Source organism: Eutrigla gurnardus, assembly GCF_963514095.1.
Source record: "Eutrigla gurnardus genome assembly, chromosome: 16".
Lineage (NCBI taxonomy): Eukaryota > Metazoa > Chordata > Actinopteri > Perciformes > Triglidae > Eutrigla > Eutrigla gurnardus.
The window spans coordinates 15,222,883-15,236,100 of NC_139927.1; the positions used below are offsets into that span (position 1 = coordinate 15,222,883).

Consider the following 13,218-nt stretch of genomic DNA (forward strand, 5'->3'; position numbering starts at 1 on the left):
GTCTCACCGCTGGCAGCTCCTTGCGTTTACTGACATTGAGCAGCTTGTTCTCTGAGCACCACTGTTCTGATTAACCGATTATCCATTTAGTCCCCAACTTTGTCAAAATTTTGCAAAATTTACCAATCGCAATTCCCCAAATGTGCTTGGTTGTGACCCAAAGCCTGAAGAAAATTTCATATCAATCATGATATTAAGCAGCATCCATCCATCCATCCATTTTCTACCGCTTATCCTGTATTCAGGGTCGCGGGGGGGCTGGAGCCGATCCCAGCTGTCATTGGGCGAAGGCGGGGTACACCCTGGACAGGACGCCAGTCTATCGCAGGGCTGACATGTAGAGACAGACAACCATTCACACTCACATTCACACCTACGGGCAATTTAGAGTCACCAATGAACCTATCCCCATCCTGCATGTCTTTGGACTGTGGGAGGAAGCCGGAGAACCCGGAGAGAACCCACGCTTACACGGGGAGAACATGCAAACTCCACACAGAAGGAACCCGGGCCGACCCGGGAATCGAACCCAGGACCCTCTTGCTGTGAGGCGAGAGTGCTACCCACTACACCACCGTGCAGCCCATATTAAGCAGCAAATCTTCAGAATTTCACGCACTTTCTCACTCACAGGTCAGTTATCTCTGACGTGAACTTACCAAAATGTAATATGAAACATGTATGGATGTTGTCCTTCAGGCGTGTATTCTAGCAAATCTAACTGTAAGATCAAAGAGGGCCTTGAAGATACAACGGGTTCCTGCTTATCAGGTTAACATGTCACACTGCTCTAATGAGCACAACCAGTGATTTATGAGTTCAGTTGAAAAAGTGCAAGTCTAAAGTAAACAAAGTAAAAGCCTATTCTAACAGTGTTGCCATTTTATTTCCCACATTTACAACCTTGCTTAGAATAAAATATTGGATACCGGTGTGGAAAAGAAACGCACTAAAAATAAATAATAAAACATGTAATATTTTAACTGAAGAAACTTCCCCCCAAAATTCTCCAGGAAATCAGAGGACATCACCTCAGTGTCTGCTCTAGTTTATAACTGTATTCATTTTTTTTTTTTTAAGGTATTCATTAAAGGATTGTGTTTTCTACGACGCCAACGATCCTAGTGATAAATAAACATACTGTACCCTTATGAATTATGTAGCATCAGACTGTATGCATCACTATGAACCACACATTATGGGTTCCGCACAGTGCATCAACACTAACACGGAGTTTTAACCCATTTACTCTCTAAAGCGTCGTCAACATGATAATACAAACGCCTCAATAATCATAATGATGATAATGTTTCCATCAACACAGCAGAAGCCGGTGTCCGCTGCCCTCCCCCTCCGTGAACGCGCCTCGACGTTCCGGCGTGCGCACGAGCAGCCCTGTTTGTTTGTGTTGAGAGATTGGAAATGGCGGAGAGCAGAGACCAAAGCGATAACTTGGGTTTGCAAACGCGAGTGCACCGTCTTTGAAACGCGGATACCACCCACGAGTTGGCTCTCGCAGTTGCCCGCGGCTCGCCTCCACCGATGGGACACGAGTCGGACGCGGCGATAAAGGGGGATTTTCGGAACGAGGATCGGATTCAGCGAGCTGGTTAGCTAAGCTAAGCTAGCCGCGCTAGCCGCCTGGCGTTAGCTAGCTTCGAGTCGTGTGTTTGATTTTTGTTTAACTACGTAGGCTTGTTTGTCAACACACGCTGACGTTAAATTGCCAGCGAGCCACCTTAACGCACAACTTTTTTGCCCCCCTACCCCCTACGATTTACGAGCTAACCTACTCGGCTTCACAACATGATAGCCACGGCTCACCGCAAAATTATTAATCCAAAGTAACGGAGGTAAAAAAACAAAAAAAGTCATGACATCTGAGGCGAGCAGGCAGCAAGTTAAGCTGGTTAGCTAAAGTTAGCTAACTGCATGGGAATTGATCGTCCTGCGTGACAACTCGCAGCGGGACCCCGTGGGCAGGATCTTTTTATTCACAAGTTAAAGGGGCGACGAAACAGGTAAGTCAACCGAGAAGCCGTTGGTGTTAAACGCGTGACAACATGTCATCCACGCAGACCACGGTCTAACTGGCCGCCGCGGCGGAGAATATGCCGAGGGCCTCCAAACATCCCTGACTCATTGTTGATTTTTCCACACAACGTTGCTACAACCCACCGACACCATCTTCTCTAGCTGAAAACGCACACAACGCGTGCAGTGCTCGCTGGGACATGGAGCTCCTTCGCCACCTGCGTAGAAACGCGTCGAGGCTGTTGCTTATGTAAGACGTCGTGAACAGGCCTCTAGGTGTCGCTGCAGTTCATTCGTTTTATATAAGTTGCGTCCCTTCCACGCGAAAACTTAGAGGACACAATGACCTCATGAATAACACACACAACTCATTAGGGTATTATGAGTAAACATGTTTTGAAAAAATGCTCAAACCAGAGAACATACATGATTACCTTTTGAATAATGGACAAAATTCACCTTATTTGACCCCGTTTTATAGTTTCCTTTGCCATTGTTGTTGTCCCGTGCTCTTGCAGGCATTAAATACTCTGGTAAAATTCACACACACCTTTTGAGTAAAAGCAGTGATCGTTTCGGTAATTAAGTGTTTGTTGACAGCATTCTATCCATCTGTGTGTGTTTGTGTACACACACACACAATAGAAAAACACAATATAAAAACAAATCTTAAAGGAACAGTGTGCAGGATTTAGTGACATCTAGCAGTGTGGTTGCAGATTGCAACCAACTGAATCCCTCCCCTCTGCTCAATCCCACATTTCCAAGACTGCGATTACATAAAACCTTGGTATGTAATCGTGGTAAGACCCGTTTGCCTTGTTCGGATACCATCCATACCATAGTATTTTTTTTAGGAGCAGAAGTCAGATTGTGGCTGGAGATACAGCGGTTTTTGCACTCTGCGGTCACATTACCGAAGTTTCACAAGCGTGTCGTAGAGCTGTGGTGGCCCTCCTGTAAGGTAACAATGGGAAAGGCTCTCTGTAGAGACAATCTTTGATCTGTCTCTTCTGGGCTACTGTAGAAACATGGCTCCATATAGAGGACCAGCTTCCTATACGAAGGACTTATTATGAGCTAACAACAGTTCTTAAACTCTGGCAGTTAGTCTGAATGTTCAATGTCAGATGATTTTATTGATTGTTTTCAGTGCATAGCCTTGAATGACAAAATGACTTAGTACTGACAAAATGACTTGGTACTGTAGATTATAAAGGCCGTATGCATTAATGTTACTTTGAATTATGGGAGAGATGTGCTACAGGGTCATACGGAATGTTTTTTTGGGTGAATGGTGGACACGTACGTGAAAGAGTTCCGGCTTTGAAATGTAAACAAAAAACTCTGATAATGAGGCTGAAACAACATAAATCTGTTTCGTCTACGATTGAGGAGGAAGGTATTTCAGTGGAACCTGTTTTAACACAGTAAAGTTTCTTTTAGGCTTTTCTATTGTCTGTGAATCGGGATGCAATTTAGCGCAAAGCAACTGCAGCAACAACTCAAAGCTATGTGACCTTACGTAATGTTAAATTAGGTGAGTTTTTATTGATACTGACAGGCAAATCTTCACTTTTTAAAAACATAGATGATGCCCAGACATCACTGCTATCAAACTATCATTTTAACACACAATGTTTAATATAAAAGTAAGCTTTGTGCAGTCTTAAGTGACAGAAATGATGTGTATCATATTTGTTGTTGTCGTTGTTTTAATTGTTTAATTGAGTCTTGAAGTCCAATATACCTTCTATGTATGTTGCAACTGACTACATTGTTTTGCTTGAGAATGCTAGATGATAGCGTGCGGTATGTTTGTGTAGTATTGGTGTTGCAGACCTTGCCGTTGTAGCGGGGGCCTCTTTAGGCTGAGATGTAGCCCAGATAAGAGCCAGATTATAGAGTTCAACGCAGGCCTCAGTTATTCAGTTCAAAGTTTGCGACTCCGCTGGCTCACCGAATGCAACCTAACTGTAAACAACAAAACAACGGTTTCATCGTTTCTCCACACACTCTTTAATTGTGTTGAAGACAGATTTAAAAAAAATGCGTGCAAAACACAATGATGGATGCTGTTTCTCTACACCCAAAATGCAAAAAGAAAAACAGATTTGGTGAACAGCACTGTAGTTACCTTCACCTCTAGTAAAAAAAAGTGTTTGTGCATACTGATGAGGATGTGGGGGAAGATGACGGAGGAGATTGTTGCTGCTTATAAGTCTCTGATTAGTGTATAATGCCATCTGGATTATATTAATTATAGGGCAATGGTAGTTCCTTTATTAGCTCTACGCACAAGCTATTAAGCCTTCCTAGGGATGAGCCACATTCGAGGCAAATTGTTGGGAGTGGGAGCCCTCCTCTCAGCTAAGCTCTGCGTCTGTATGGAGAACGAGCAGCCATTTTAGCCCTCAGCACTGTTGCAGCTTGCCTGCCACTGTCACAGCATTCTTCTGCTGGAGCTGTGGTAGGTTTTCCTGCTGTATGTGTACCCCCCCCCCCCAAAAGGACACCTGCAACCAACCTGTGTACATGTTACTCTGGTGTTTTTGATTGAGGGTCAGAATACCCAGCAAACACTGATGAGTGTTGTGTGTGGTGGCAGATGGATCAGTGAGGCTCACCTGCCACAACCACTACTTCAGGAGGATGGCACATGAATGTCTCGGCACATGAATGTCTCGGCACATGCAGTTGGGAGTGTCTGGCAGCATCTTAGTGTTCTTGTGAAATCTCACTCTGATAGCAGCACGAAGTTTCTTATGGAACTTTTATTACTCAAACACCAAGATGTGATACGTAACATTGCTTTCTTTAAATCTATAAATCAGCATCTGGCTCTCTTTGGGGTGGGGGGGAGGGGTCTTAAATCTTTCAACATTTTCGTAAATTTTGTCTTTATCAAATTTCTAAATGAGATTATGGCCTGGCGTCCTGTCTGAGTTCATCAATCAAAATATTGCTTCTCCAAGTCAGAGAATTTCAGGGTTGTTCTTATGACATACAATGATTAGATTAAATCTATGTGACGATTGTTTTGTATTTATTTGGTAAAGGTTATAGTTTAGTGTAATTGAAAAATGTGTCATTTGATTAATTTTGTAATAAAAACAAGAAAACAATTGTTAAATAATCGTTAGGTGCAGCCCAAATGGAGCCAAACTGAAGCTTTTTTTTAAAGATGCAATTTAACATCACTGTCAAGCCATCAGCCATGTTGTCATGCTTGGAGCAGGGATCAGTGGGATTCAACAATATGCTGAAAAAAAGTGGCTTAAAATGATATGATGCAGTATTTTTGTACTACAGATAAAGATACTGATATACAAGTAAAAAAAACTCATGAGGCATTTCTGTACTGACATACCTTGTTCTTTATTGGCCAATGTGCTTACTGATGCATATTTTTCTGCAGTAAGCTAATATTGCCTGACGTATTTGAACCAGCTCTAATAAATAGCATTGACATTTCATGTCTTGATGTCTTGATATAATAGGCTTGCCTTAGACATTAACCCTGTTGGTCTGTCTTTCTATGCTGACCAAATTATAGAAAACACTGAATCTGCATTAAACAGACTCGGTGCTGGCTCAGTGGTAAACATATGATGTTATTTTAAGTGTTGGTGGAGCGGCTACAATGTTAGCATAGCCTAGCTGTGATCGATCCAAACTCCATTCAGAAAACAAGTAATTTAAAAGTTATTTGCTTATCTTGGATTGAAACCCTGCAAATCGTTGTCATTATTTAGTTACTCTGGCATCCATTTATTTCAATTAATCACAACAAAATAGTTTGTTTTGGGTTCATCCAGCTGTAGTAAACCAGGTATGTCTTGCTATTCAAAGAAAAAGCAGCTCAGTGAAATTCACAGAGCACCTCTGGGTGATGTTGTGAACTCAGACAGGATGCAGTTCGATTATCCGGCGCAGACTTCACAACATGTACAAAGCAGCAATAGAGGTTATTTCAGCCATGATTGGCACTTATAGCTGAATAAACACAAGTGATCCTGCGATAAAACTTGTATGAGTATTGGAGACATTTCAATTTAATTAAATTCAGAATTGATGCCTCATCTGATCGACCTTATAGAGTCTACCGATAAAACAACCATTGGCCGATTGGCCAGAGCAGTCTTATCTCGGGGCTCTCATTTCTGCAAAGCTGAAACAGGTCGGCCAGATTTAGCCTGTGCAGTGTGGGCCGCTGCATGCTGTGGTCCATTCCTCGACTCCGGCGCCCTGAGTCAACGCGGGCCAGCAACACACATACATCTGTACCGTCTTCAGCTGCTGCAAGCGAGCAGAATGCGGGGAAGAAGAGAAGAGCAGCGTTGCTTCGACTCCTCGCTGCCTTCCTGCTGTCACAGCGATGGCCTACATTCTCGCCTGGAAAAAAAAAGAAAAGAAAAAAAAGGCTTGTGCAGCAGACTGTGAGAGTTTGGGAGGAAATAGAGAAAGGTAAAGGCTGAAGAATGAGAGGAACAGAAAGACCATGTACAGGAGGAAATTGAAAGGCAAGCGAGAAAGCAGAGCCAGGAGAGCGGTTGTTGTGGTGTTGTGATTGAGTTAACAGTCGAGTCCCATTGCCTCAAGTTTTCTGAGCAAGGTCAAGAGCACCGGCTTTTACTTTCATGTCAGGATTTTGTCGCTGTTTTTGATTCCTGGTTAGCAGTATTATAAAATTGGGAAGCAACAGAGAGAACTTTTTTTTTGTGGAAAACAGACAGAATCGAGCAATTTATTCTATTTGTCAAAATCTGGATATAATTTATAGGAGGGACATTGTCCCCTATTAAAATAGTAGCATATTTTAATACTATTGGAATGTATTTATGTTTTCGATTTTGGCTTCTCACGATTATGAAAACACTGTAATCGAAGAAAATCGATTAATGTGCCGCCGCGCAGCGTGTATGCAAAATACTGCGCTGTAAAAGCACAGTGAACGCACCTTTGTCGCCTGCAGCTGCAGCAGTGTGTGTGTGTGTGTGTGTGTGTGTGTGTGTGTGTGTGTGTGTGTGTGTGTGTGTGTGTGTGTGTGTGTGTGTGTGTGTGTGTGTGTGTGTGTGTGTGTGTGTGTGTGTGTGTGTGTGTGTGTGTCATTGTGTAACGAGTAGGCGTGTGAATCTTTGGCTTCACAGCGATTCAATTAACGATACAGTAGATGGTGATTCGATTCAAGGACATTTTTTTGGAACGATTCGATTCTGTAAACCACGATTCGATTCAGTAACTTGTAACCAAAATTTTATATCCATGAAATAACATGCAATAATGCGAGTGAGACTATCTGTATTCTTCTGAAATGTAACATGTTTATAAAAAAAGTAGTCCTGCATAATATTTTATGCTGAATACAAAAATTTTATTTTTAACATTTTTCAATAGACTACATGCTGGCAGGGGAGAGAGTGTCTTAAACATATTAAAACATTAATCATAATTAAGAAACACGATTCATACGATTAAACGCATTTATATCGATTATAGGTGAAGCCAAAACGATCTATTTAGTTGAATCGATAGGATTGACAATCGATGCATTGAATGAATCGTTACACCTCGAGGAAGGAGTGATTGACAACATGGCAGAAAAGCAGCCTGAGCCTTTCGTCAACAACAACAACTGTCATTTGGAGACATTTTGGCTTCAAATCTTCGGACGTGGAGCAGAAGGAGATTGTTTGCAAAGTTTGTTGCGCCGTCGTGTCTGCACCCCAGGGCAACACGATAACGGTATTTAACCATTTAAAGTTCCGCCATAAAGTGGTCTATGACAAAGTATTGAAGGAGCAAAACACCCAAAAAGTGCAAGAGCGTCCACTTCAGCCACCGCAACCCAGTCCTCCATTGAGGACACTCTTTACGATGCTGCTCCGTATTCCGGCTCCCGGTGTCAGCGTGCGATGACGGAGGCTGCGACATTCATGCTAGCTAAGGACTTGTGCCCCATCAGTACAGTTAGCAACCAGGCTTGTAACACCGGTCAACACTGTTGCGCTGTCTCCACTGCCGAGTATTATTTATTTGTATTCATTATTTTTACATTGGTATTGCTATTATTCGTTTATCGCTGAAGCCTGAAGTGAAAAGACTGGTTTTCCTGCCAAAAACCTCAGTTTGTAGGAAGCAAACTGCAGGGAGAACAGTCGAGTGCATGTACACTGGGTATTTATTTTATTTATTTTTTATCATCATTTATTTATATTATTTATTATATTATTATAATTTTACTTTTTTACTTATTAATTTATTTCTGGTTGTTTTTCTAAAAGTTGAGTTTAAAGTTGAGATTTTGTGGCTCAATAAATACTTTTTTGAAATCAATGAATAATCGTGTTTATTAATCGTGATTTCAATGTCAATCAAAATAATCGTGATTATTTTTTTTCCCATGATCATCCAGCCCTAGTCATACATTTGCATATTTATTCATATTTGAAGGACTCTGAAGGTTAAGAAAGATTATTACTACTAGTATGTTTATTCAATACATTTCTCATGTATTCTTATTGGGTTGGTAAATTTTGATTACCACATGATTACGAAATCTGATAAAAAAAAAAATGCTTCTAAATCCTAAAACACAGAATTTAGAAAAACAATTAAACCTTGGGTACAAATAAAATTGAACCTGGAAAAAATTAAAACCACGAGAAAAAATAAAATGGAATCTGGAAACAATATAAACGGATTTCATAGGGCCCTAATTATCCTCTGATCCGCTGTGACTGGATGTGTCTGTGCCCAGGGGACACTGTCAGGTAAATTAGAGGAAGTTAAAAAGTCGTGGGTATCTCACCTTAGGTGTGATATGAACATATGGTGGTATGAACACCTTTTGTGAAGTGGAGCGGAAAGGTGTCTGGGTTTTAAATGGGTGGGCGTTGAGAAACTTTCTAAGTTTTCCTGTGACAACGCAAGAATTTTCTGCACTTGAGAATGCTTTAACTTAAGGTATTACGCTTGCACTGTTGTGTAAGACAGTTTGTTTTTCTGGAGTTTTTCGATTCAGATGGAGAAGCTAGACATTTACAGTGGAAAGGGTTTTTCAAATTTCAAAGAGCAACAAGTAATCAATTTAATTATTTTTGCTGTAATCAAGCTTACCTGAAGGATACTGTACAGGTGCTGCCATAACAAATCGGACCAATTCTCACTTCTCCATTTCACCTGAAAGCTACTCTCATGCAGGTATAATTTAGCTGCAGTTAATTTAGCACCGTTTCACATGGATAATATGTTCTTTATGTGTTGTTTCCCACATTGTACGGCTTCAAAGAGTCGTGGTAGCCCCTTGTGCATTCAGGGATTCCTTTTGAAGTTGCTTGAACTGGATTGTGAGACTGTGCAACAATATGGTACAAGCCTTATCCTTGTCGGTTTCACTTTCGTTTCATATAAAGTGTCTCTGAGATCCGCTACTGGTTCAGGACTGGTACATTGTCTTCTGGGTGTCGCCACATGAATCATCAGTGCTGGTGAACACCATGCGTTAGGCCTCTGCCTCGCTCAGGAGTCAGAGCGAAAGCAGCCTGATTTATTGCCCAGCAGAAAGGCTGCAAAGCAGCACACCTACTGCATCAGTGATGTCTAGACTGTGGCTATTGATGGAGGGAAACAATGCGCAAAGAGGGAAGGAAGTGGTCGTGTTGTTTCGTGTGTAGGTTAATGCGGCTCAAAGAACTACTGTTTGTGGTCTTGCTATTCAGATGCTGGCTGAAGGCTCACGGCAACATGCATCAGATGTTTTCACACCAGTATTCTGATTGTGTGCATCCTTTTCAGTGTAAACACCAGTTTATGCAAATCTAAATGGCAAGGATTTACCCAACCTTTTTTTTTTTTTTTATGGCTGCCTAACCCAAGTTGAACCAGGGAAGAAAAACCACAGACACAAAGAGCTGCCGGAAAATGGGAGTAGCCAACAACAATTGTCAGAAACAACTGTGCAGCTGCTTTACAGGAATAACTTTGCAGTGGGGATTATTGGTGATGACTCACTGTGGAGAATCCAATTGGCTTGTTTGAAATGTTGAGCATTGGTCTGCCCGAACCCACCTCAGACAATAAAGATGCTTTTTAGCCATGCCAGCAGCAGAGCTGTTGAACTCTCTATCATGGTAGATAAATGAAAAATAGAGCCTGACTAAAGAAAATACAGGATACAAAAATAAAGATTACTATATTGATGTATCAATTTTTATTCCTCCGATCCAACTACATCGCTAGGTGCTCGGCATGTTGTCCTAAACTGGGGACAAATATTGATATGAAATCGATTTGCAACGTAATAATCGATTGTATCAATATCAACAATTTGCACATTGTATTTTAGCACCAAGAATTTCATATGAATGTATTTTTAGCACTTATACTTTAGTAAATAATAAATATTCGAATTACGCTCATAGACTGGGCTGATGACGGAGAAGAGCGAGAGATTTTTAATCCACCTTTAAAGGAGTCATCACCTGGTTTTATACGTATCCAGCCCCCCTTGGATCGCTTTGGATCAATTCGTAAAACTTATTAGAAAAAAAAAAAAAAATTTTAATCAAACATTGAGCTTGTTCTGACCCTTTTTCGTACCGCGATTTTATCACGCGAGATTACGCGCGAGGTTTTGACTGGTCCGGATGTGCATTGTATAATATGTAATGAGGCGCGCGTTGATTCGCCGCAGGAAGGACAGAGCCGGGGGGGCTTGCCTGCATGCAGACTCCAAAACATAATGGCGGCGCTTCGGCGATTTCAGGTAGCGGACGGGGCGGGGTTGGGTGGTGAAAGAGGGTTGGGCTTATGCAAGTAGCCGCCACGGTGACGTCACCGAAGGCGCAGAATCAAAATCTCGTGCTTTAGGAATGCACACCCTTGTGTGCTATTCCTGTTCGGAAAAAGAGCAGAAGCGAAAAAACGGCGCCACTTTCAAACTCCAGCCTTTCAGGCAAGTTTCAACTGAGGTCAAACACAGATATGCATGTTTTAACAAGAGAAATTGCGATTTCCAGGTGATGACTCCTTTAAGATCCAGCGTGTGGAAAAAGGAGATGTTCTGGACAAGTCGATCGCTGTTTGTAGAAAATGTCGCTGTGAAATCAAATACAACCGCAACACTACTTATCTTTCTGCCCACCCTAATTTTTGGCCAAAAAAAGTTACTGTATCGATTTCAATTAAATTATTGTATCGTATCATTCTAGAAAGCCAAATATTGTCCTTGAATCATATTGGAACCATAGAAAATGATACGTATCGTATTGTTTTATAAATGTATTGTTACGCCCCTAAAAAAATTTAATGTATCCCGTTTTTGATTATTATGATTTATGATCATTGTGTTTTATCTGTGGCACAATAACAATATTGTTTCTTAACTAAATTTAAATTGATTCCAGTATATTTTAGTACCACTTTTAACCGTTTCAAGCATATTTTGGTGGTTATCAGGAGAAGAAGAATTATTTTTGGCCAGTAATAATTGTCACACGTCCATGCCTACTGCTTTTGTATAATATCGGTTTCATCAAGTGGTCTTAAAATGACAATTATATTGTTTGCCTCAATTATCTCTGAGACAATGAAAGTATTGTGACAGGTCTACCAATAAGCTAATGTTACCTGTGAAGCTTTGGGTCATTCATTTCATCAAATGCCTCCCACCTGACCATCAGAATGTACTGAAAAAATTTGAGTACAAAGACACACAGACATTAAAAGCTGCTTTCAGCATGTTTAACTCACATTCAAGGACTAATTGCCTCTGTATCTACAACTGTGCTATATTTTAATGTTTTCGTAAGGCTAAATTTATCAGTAGCATTTAGTCACATGTAAGTCTTTGGTAAATGGTAAAAAAACACAATTGAATTGCCCTGCTGTGATGTTTGCTAGTGGGCTGTTAGGACATGCAGTACCAAAAACGGCCACAAAAATCCCACCAATATCAGGATTTTAAAAAATCACTGCGACAAAATGAGGCAAAACACCCTCCTGATTTTTTAATATGATTTTAACAAGAATATGATCTTTCAAAAAAAGTACATTTGGACCTGATACTTGTCAGTTTTTTGGAATATGGCTCTGAATTTGGGCAAAGATGTGTTTACTTCCATTTTTGAGCCTTAATATCTGTGAAACTAATCATCTGAGAGAAACCATATTTTGTAGAATGTTTGAGCTAACACCAGAGATAGAGGCAGAAGGGATAGAAGTCTTTTATCTGCAAAAATGGGAGCTCAGCCACTCTTCAAATGTACTACTTTATTTCAACAAGCCACATTTTAAGTACCTACCATACTAGGTTATCATTGAGCGACACCCCTGATATTCCATGTCTGGAGGCTATTAGTAACAGGTATACACTGTAGAAATTTTGAAGGCCACAGGTGAGATAGTTTTCCAGATATTGCTGTTTAAAAATGGCTTTTCAGAGCATGATGCCAAAAACCGTCTAAACTACCCTTCATTCAATGATGTTTCATGAGAAAACTATTGACAGTAGAGACCTAATATTTTGGATTTGTCCTATTAACAAGTGTGTCTTTGTACTTGAATTTTTTCAGGACATTCTGAGATGGTCAGGTGGGAAGATTTTCAGAAATTTGATTAAATGACACGGAATGACCCATTTAAGATGGTAACCGTTACTTGTAGTGTGACTGAAGACTTAAGGCTCAGTTATGCTTCCGCGTAGTGATCACGCAACGGCCACGCAATGGCCAAGCAGTTGCTTGGAGACCGTGATGGTTCTGCGTTGGGTTTAAGTGTCGAAATGCAATTCAATGCCACACCGGTAAAGGGCGCTATGTTTTTTGTAAAGACTGACCGACCGCCCGAGACTCTTGACGTATTTCGTCGTTAGCCTCGTTATAGCGTATTTGTTTACCTTCCAGCTTTAAACATCCACAATTTTTCAGAACTTTTATTTCTTTGTGCAAAAGCGACAAGGTGCAAACAATAAAAGAAGGTGCAAACAATAAAAGCAGCCTATTAAAAGTTTAAATGGCGGTGTTTATGAGTGGAAACCTGAAAAGCGGTCTCCAGCGGAAGTAGTTAGCGGACCAATCACAGCCAATGCCACTGCGTTGGTGTTGCGTTGCCTCGACGCGCATCTAGGATTTTTGGGAGGTGCACGTCAGGCCCTTGCATTGGACGTAAGGGGGGTCCGCAAGG

The 13,218-nt window shown here is 41.0% G+C and overlaps 1 protein-coding gene across 1 annotated transcript in view; it reads left to right on the plus strand.

The window, feature by feature from the left end:
• The first annotated feature begins 1,392 nt into the window (after positions 1-1,392).
• ncoa1 (nuclear receptor coactivator 1) overlaps positions 1,393-13,218 on the plus strand; it is a 55,709-nt gene continuing 43,883 nt past the window's right edge. Inside the window, exon 1 of the mRNA XM_084031128.1 lies at positions 1,393-2,021. The gene's annotated coding sequence lies outside the window, so the exon portion shown is untranslated. The remainder of the gene's footprint in view (positions 2,022-13,218) is intronic.